Source organism: Coptis chinensis, chromosome 2 (assembly GCF_015680905.1).
Source record: "Coptis chinensis isolate HL-2020 chromosome 2, ASM1568090v1, whole genome shotgun sequence".
Classification (NCBI taxonomy): domain Eukaryota; kingdom Viridiplantae; phylum Streptophyta; class Magnoliopsida; order Ranunculales; family Ranunculaceae; genus Coptis; species Coptis chinensis.
In genome coordinates this window covers 84,114,347-84,122,227 of record NC_141457.1, presented here as the reverse complement: position 1 = coordinate 84,122,227, position 7,881 = coordinate 84,114,347, and positions in this window count along the sequence as shown.

Below are 7,881 nucleotides of genomic sequence, written 5' to 3'. Positions count from 1 at the left end.
TTTCATGCACTATGCACTTTTTATCTGTTATGACATAGTATCTATATAACAAAGTTAAAACATGCAATCAAACATGCCAAAATCTAAAATAATGTAATCAAACATGCCAAAATCTAAAATAATAATTTGTTTTATATTTAAACTTGTTATTTTTCATTTTTTTTTTCAATTGTGAATCATAAACTAGTTTGGGGTTTAGGGTTTACAAATTTCGTACCAACATATTTTACTTAATTATTCGAAATAATAATTTGTTTTATATCTAAACTTATTATTTTTTATTTTATTTTTCAAATTGTGAATCATAAACTAGTTTAGGGGTTTGGGGTTTGGGGTTTAGGGTTCATGGTTTACGAATTTTGTACCAACATATTTCACTTAATTATTCGAAATAATAATTTATTTTATATCTAAACTTGTTATTTTTTATTTTGTTTTTCAAATTTTGAATCATAAACTAGTTTGGGGGTTTGGGGTTTAGGGTTCGGGGTTTACAAATTTCGTACCAACATAAAAAAATTTTAATTTCAAATATATTTCACTCAATTATCCAAATCTAAAATAATAATTTGTTTTATATCTAATCTTATTATTTTCTATTTTTTTTCCAATTGTGAATAATAAACTAGTTTAGGGTTTAGGGTTTACAAACATATTTCACTCAATTATTTGAAATATATCAAAATTTCAAATATCTGTACATAGAATACTCAAGTTTCTCATTTACTCCTCCTTACTCTCTTTTTTTTTTATCAAAATCCTTACTCCTTACATAGAATACTCAAGTTTCTCTACATAGAATACCTAATCAAAATCATATCCTAAATGGAACATGAAGATGAAAAAGAAGCATTTGACGTAATACTTGAGATGCAACAACAAATTAGAGAAGGAGAAAATAAAAGAAATGTTGAAAGTGAAGAAGTGACACAAAATGTTGAAGGTGAAGGTGAAGAATTTGAAGAATTAGAAGATGCGACTAGTCGAGCAAATGAGATACTGAGAAATCGTTGACGACTAAGTGCAAACCTAAATAATGAGGTAACACTTGATTAGAATGAATACAAAACACTTGATTGATTAAATTAATAAATGAATAAATCTATAAGAGAGCATTAATTAGAATGAATGCAAATCACTTGATTGATTGAATAAATGAATGAATGCAAAACTCGAGCCCAAACGACATGGCTGGGTCGTTTGGGGACACTATGGAACTACATGGCTGGGTCGTTTGGGGACACTATGGAACTACATGGCTGAGTCATTTGGACCCTCTATGGAACTACATGGCTGGGTCGTTTGGACTAAATTTAGTGAGAAGTTCATTTTTTTTGTGACTTTGAAATCCCTCATTACCTAAATGTAAATTGTTTGAGACTCTTGTTTTATTCTATATGTAGGATTATTTGCCGCTATCCGATAACCGATCCTTTGCAAACTCGAATGACGTGGACTGTCAACTGATTTTAAGTGATACAACAGAAATTTTTACTACGGAAGAGGTATGATGGAGTAGGCATTGATTTCATTTTTTTTTTTTAATTTTCTAAATGTAATTTTATTAGTGTATCAATAATAGTTGTTGTTTTTTATGTGTTTAGGTCTTTCATACACGTAGCGAGGAATCGGTTGGGCAACCGCTAGAGGAAAACAAGTTAATGTTGTTGTGGTCATTGAAAAGTCGGAGTGTGCCAAAGGAAACCGAGTAGCAAGATTAAATTTGGCTTGCGAGTGCTCGGGTGTGTATCAGTCACACAAGAAGGAAGGCGAAGGGAGGGCTAATAAGAGAAGGTCGGGAACCAAGAAATCAGGATGTCCATTTAAGTTAAAAGTGTTTTCTAACGTGACACGGTCGATAATTAGAAAATAGAAGTTAGAAATGGTATTCACAACCATGTATTGGCGAAGACCCTTGAAAGACATGCATTTGCTACTCGTCTGACCGTTCCAGAGTTCGAGTACTTGTCAAAGATGAGTAAGTGTGGAATAAAGCCTAAACAAATTTTGGATTCCATCAAGAATAGGTATCATGAAAACATATCTAGTATATCCCAAGTTTACACTACAAGGCAGAAGGTGAGGAAATTGGATATGAACGGTCTCACACAATTGTAGAGATTGCGTGAGTTGTTAGCAAAAGAACATTATTTTGAGGAGTTGAGACAGGATGAGAATACCGAGGAGATAACAGGGTTGTTATGGGCCCATCCAGAAGGTGTTAAGTTGGCTCGGACTTTTCCAACAGTTTTCATGTTAGACGCTACCTACAAAACTAACAGGTATTTGTGGTCTTTCGTACAGTTTGTTGGGGTGAGTTCAACGTGGAAGTCTTTTACCATATGTTAGGTACTACTTCAGTCTGAAGCAACAGTCGACTATGAGTGGGCCCTGTATCAATTTAGTGGCTTGCCTGGTGACATAAGCCCATCCGTGATCGTGTTTGACAGGGACTTGGTCCTGATGAGTGTCGCTGACAAAATTTTCCCTAACGCACACAATCATCTATGTAGATGGCATATTGCTACGTGCGTCCTTTCAAAATATTACGATATTTTTCCAACTACATGGAACACTGTAGTCAAATCAAAGACAGAGGTTATTTTTCAGCGTAGATGGGATGCTTTGGAAAAATATTATAGGGTTGAGTACTCCAATTTTGTTAGTTATTTGTGAGAGACTTGGTTTCCTCACAGGGATCGATTTGTATGTTGTTGGACTGACCAACACATTCACTTTAGGAGTACAACGACTAATAGAGTTGAAGGGTCTCATGCTCAGGTGAAGCGTGTACTAGGAAATGCAAACTATCATAATTTTTTGAATATGTTTAGCTTAATCCACCCGATTCTAGAGATCCAGATGTCCGAGATTAGAGCTACCTTCGAGAGGAGTATGATTGTAACTCAGCACCACCACCGGATTCCTTTGTTTCGTGAACTCAGAGGCCTTGTCTCACGCAAGTGTTTGGACTTGCTATTTGAAGAAATAGATACCCGCGTAAAGCGTGTTAAAGATGGAGAGATCAAGTGTTGGTGCTATTTGCGCACGAGCCATGGACTGCCATGTGCTCAAAAATTAATTGAGTTTGAAGAGCAAGAGCGGTCCATCCCTTTTACTGCTATCGACCCCTTTTGGAAAACATTGTCTATTTCTCCCAATGTGTCAGTGGGTGTTGGTCCCAATGTTACACCTTCGATAAACTTGTTCATGAAAAGGTTTGCAATGGTTTCTGAAGAAGAGCAGAGGGTTATAATTAGGAAGCTTATGGAGATTGCCGTACCACAAAGTACATGGCTAGTACCGCCTCGTGAGGAAGCAAAAACCAAAGGTTGGCCAAAAGGTAGCTGCAGGAGAAAGCTTCCAACTGGAGATGAGAACTCTTCAAAGCGAGATCCATCTCATTTTGAACATTCTCAACGTGACCATAAGGAGTGGGTCTCGTTACAACCAAACATTACGCCCACCCAAAACACCCACACCACACCAAGAAAGAAACCTTCTCCAAAAATACCAACCCAAAACACCCACACCACACCAACAAATAAGACTTCTCCAAAAACACCAAAAACAACGACACCAAGAAATAAGTCTTCTCCAAAAACACCAAAAACAACCACACCAAGAAATAAGGCTTCTCCAAAAACACCAAAAACAACCACACCAAGAAATAATCCTTCTCCAAAAACACCAAAAACAACCACACCAAGAAATAAGGCTTCTCTAAAAATAGCCACACCACGAAATATGAAAGATGGTTTAGACTTTGGAAAGACGAGAGGTCCTAGGGATTACGGGTTGGATATTCTTGAAGAAATGCATAAATACATTGTTAGAGTCGATGACGCTGTTGGCGATGGCAACTGCTGTTATAGAGCTTTCTGTATTGCATTAGGAAGAAGTCAAAAAGATTGGTGGCAAATGAGAAAGGACTTGTACCAAGAGCTTATTGACAACCTTCCCCTTTATTGTACTTTGTACAGTCAAAGTGAGGTTGTTTATACGATGAAAGAAATCCTACAAGAAGAAGGTTATGCACCCTTAAATAAATGGATGAGCATGCCCTTTGCTGGATACCTATTTGCTTCAAGATTTAATGTTGTCCTCCTACATTTAGGAGATCATCAGTGCTTCCTTATCATGCCGCTGAGAACCCAAGCAAATTATGAGAGAGTGAAAAAAGTGTTGGGTAGCGCACATGTTGGTGGAAATCATTTTGTCAATGTTGAACTTATTGAAGATTGTCCGGTTCCTCCAGTAATGTGCCAATGGCTTATAGCTCGATATGATATTGCTAAAAGTTGGAATTTGGCATTCATAACAAGGCAATTGCAATTTATGGTATTGAACATTCCCAATATAATATGGGAAAACGAGCCTGTTGAAGACCGAACAATACATGTTATCGACTAAGTTGTTCGTATGTTGTCGATATGATATTTTGATGTAATTTGTAAATTCATTTTGACATTTTATTTTGGTGTAATTTGGAACAAGTGTAATTTGATTTAATTTTTATGTTATTTGGAAATAATGTTAGGGGTTTTATTTGATTTGATTTGGAAATTAAATTGAGTAATCGACTAAGTTAATTCGGACGGCAATTGAGTAATTTGGAACAAGTGTAATTTGATTTGATTTTTATGTTATTTGGAAATAATGTTAGGGTTTTTATTTGATTTGATTTGGAAATCGAGTGATCGACTAAGTTGATTCGGACGGCAATCGAGTAATTTAGAACAAGTGTAATTTTATTTTATTTTTATGTTATTTGGAAATAATATTAGGGCTTTTATTTAATTTGATTTGGAAATCGTGTGATCGACTAAGTTGATTCGGACGGCAATCGAATGATTTAGAATAAGTGTAATTTGATTTCATTTTATTTGATTTGATTTGTCAATATGATATTTTTGATGTAATTTGGAATAATTGTAATTTAATTTGATTTGATTTTACTTGATTTTACCCCAAACAACATGGTCAAATTGTTTCACCTTTGAACCAAACGATGTGGGCTGGTCGTTTGACCTTTACACCAAACGGTCTGAGCTGGTTGTTTGAGACAGAGCTCTCTGTTTTTACACCAAACGGTCTGAGCTGGTCGTTTGGGCTTTATACCAAACGATCTGAACTGGTCGTTTGACCTTTGAGCCAAACGGTCTGAGCTAGTCGTTCGAGACAGAGCTCTCTGTTTTTACACCAAACAGTCTGAGTTGGTCGTTAATTTGGCCTTTATACCAAACGATGTGGCTGGGTCGTTTGGCCTTTATACCAAACGACATGGTTGGGTCGTTTGGACAAAAAAAAAATTCAAATTTCATTTTGTTTTTACAACAATTTCATATCCAAAAAACAAATAAATTCCACTTTCAAAATATCAAATTCATATACCAACACATCAAATTCATATACACTTTCAAATTCATTTCAAAACATCAAATTCCACTTCAAATTCAATTCAAATACACCATCAAATTCAAATACATCAATTTCCACATCAAATTCAATTCAAATACACCATCAAATTCAAATACATCAATTTCCACATCAAATTCAATTTGAATACGCCATCAAATTCAAATACATCAATTTCCACATCAAATTCAAATCGAATACTTCAATTTCTACTTCAAAATACATCAAATTCAAAAATACATAAATTACATCAAAATCGAAAGCCGCACTCAAAATCAATTATGATAACTGTACCGCCCACCACTATACTTGCACCTAGTCAAGTTGTACGCCTCCTCGAACGAGGACCTTGCTTCTTCGGGAATATTATTCTCACCCAATTGCAGACCTCTCTCTAGCAATTGACTCGTTTCATTGATGACGTTGTTCTGTCGAAATAAGAATACAAAACAATTATTAATTGCCATTTTAAAAGACCGTAACCAAAACACAATTAGAAAATCACAATACTTACAATCGGTGCATAAGATGGAACTGTCTGCAGGGAGAAATGGATAGGAAGCCGCTCGGGATTTACCAATCGAATGTGAGAATACCTCACATACCACTCCATGTAATTTTGATGACACTCCCATGGATAAGTGCAGATGGGTCCTCGATTGTTGGGTTGGATCACGTGATTCTGCCACGACTCCCAATATACAGGCCCAACAGTTGTCAATGTCCATTTCACTTCATACCCGCGTCCGGCTATAATCCTGGACGTGTAATTTGGTGTTGGAGGAGCTGCATGTATAAACTGCACATGACCCAACTGATGCATGACCCTTGCAACGCAGTAAATCTCCACAATGTCAAAAAAGCATATCACTCCCTCAAAAAAGGCAATGTCATCGACTGGGCGTATAGCTCTGACATTATCGTATGGACACCAATCAACCTTAAACAAAATAAAATGTGTCATTAATCACATACTCAAATAATCAATTACTAAATTATTTTTTTGAAACAAACTGAAATACTTACATTGAACACCGTCATATTATCAATTATCGCTCGGTAATACTGCAATGCATGACATGGGTTCTTATAGTGCACAGCGCTAACTGTGTGTCTAAGAACAGGCGACCCAGCCAACTTATACTCCAAGTTTGGGATTGGCCTGAATAACGGGAAGTACTCATAGATCCACGCCTAGATATACACACACACACACACAGTTAACATACTAATAGAATAATATAATTAACATTAAAAAGAATCTGTAAAATATTTAAGTTTTACCTGTAGAAGAGTCAGGAAGCCCGAAACACCTTTCACCTTCGCACACGTGGCAGTCCCAAGTCTTCTATACAGAAAGGCCAAAATTGTTGCACCCCAAGCATACTCGCCGATCTCTTTGAATTTCAGCAACTTGGTCAAATAATAAACAGGCACTCCAGTCCCAGACTTGTAGGTGAAGATGGTACATCCAAAGAAAAACCGCAAAAGTCGACACCTTCCCCTTTACACCTTCCCCTTTATCGCAAACCTTCCCAGCAAACTAGCTTTGCAGGAATTCCAGCCTTACCTTTGAAATGAACCGGTTCACGTCCATTTCCGCTTTAATCACAGGCTCCGAGACACCCAGAGCACGATGTATGAGACTCTCCAATTGTTCACGGGTCAACTCCGTGTTCCCTCTCACTGCTCTGCCTCTAATTGTGACGCATAGGATTTAGGAGACATCATCCAAAGTCACAGTCATCTCCCCAAACGGCATATGGAAGGTGTTGGTCTCTGGATGTCACCTCTCTACAAACGCAGAGACCAATGCCGGATCTTGATGTTGTAACACCTAAATACCAAATCATAAAACCCAATCCTCTTAAGCTAATTTTTAAATCTGGGAGATCTTTTGAACTCATTCTTGAGATCCCATTGGCTTAACTTAGATAGATGTGGAACACACTTCAACACTCCGCGCTCCGCCTGAAACAACAATGACTCAATGAGGAGAAGCAAAAAGTTTTGTAAAGACAAAGGAAAATCAAGATACTAAGTCTATGATAATACCTTATTTTCCCAAACATCACAAGCCACATGCACCAAATAGTCATACAGAAGCTCTAACTCAGTAGGCCACCACCATATACACCTCGTGTGTACTCCAAATCATCCTTGGATTTTCTCACATAGTCTACCACTGGAGGTACTTCAATTTCCATCAATTCTTCTTCTTCCAAATCATCATCCTCCTCCTCTTCATCACCAGACTCTTCCCCATCATCTCTATCCTCACCTGAGTCATCCCTATCATCATCAACTATACTCTTCCCACGATCTATTGCTACGTTTACATCTACATCTAAATATTTATCTACATCATCTAAATCTTTATCTACATTAATCTCACCCTCACTCTCACTCTCACTCTCAGTATCTACATTACTCAGAACAACCTCATTGTGGTCCCCTCTACGC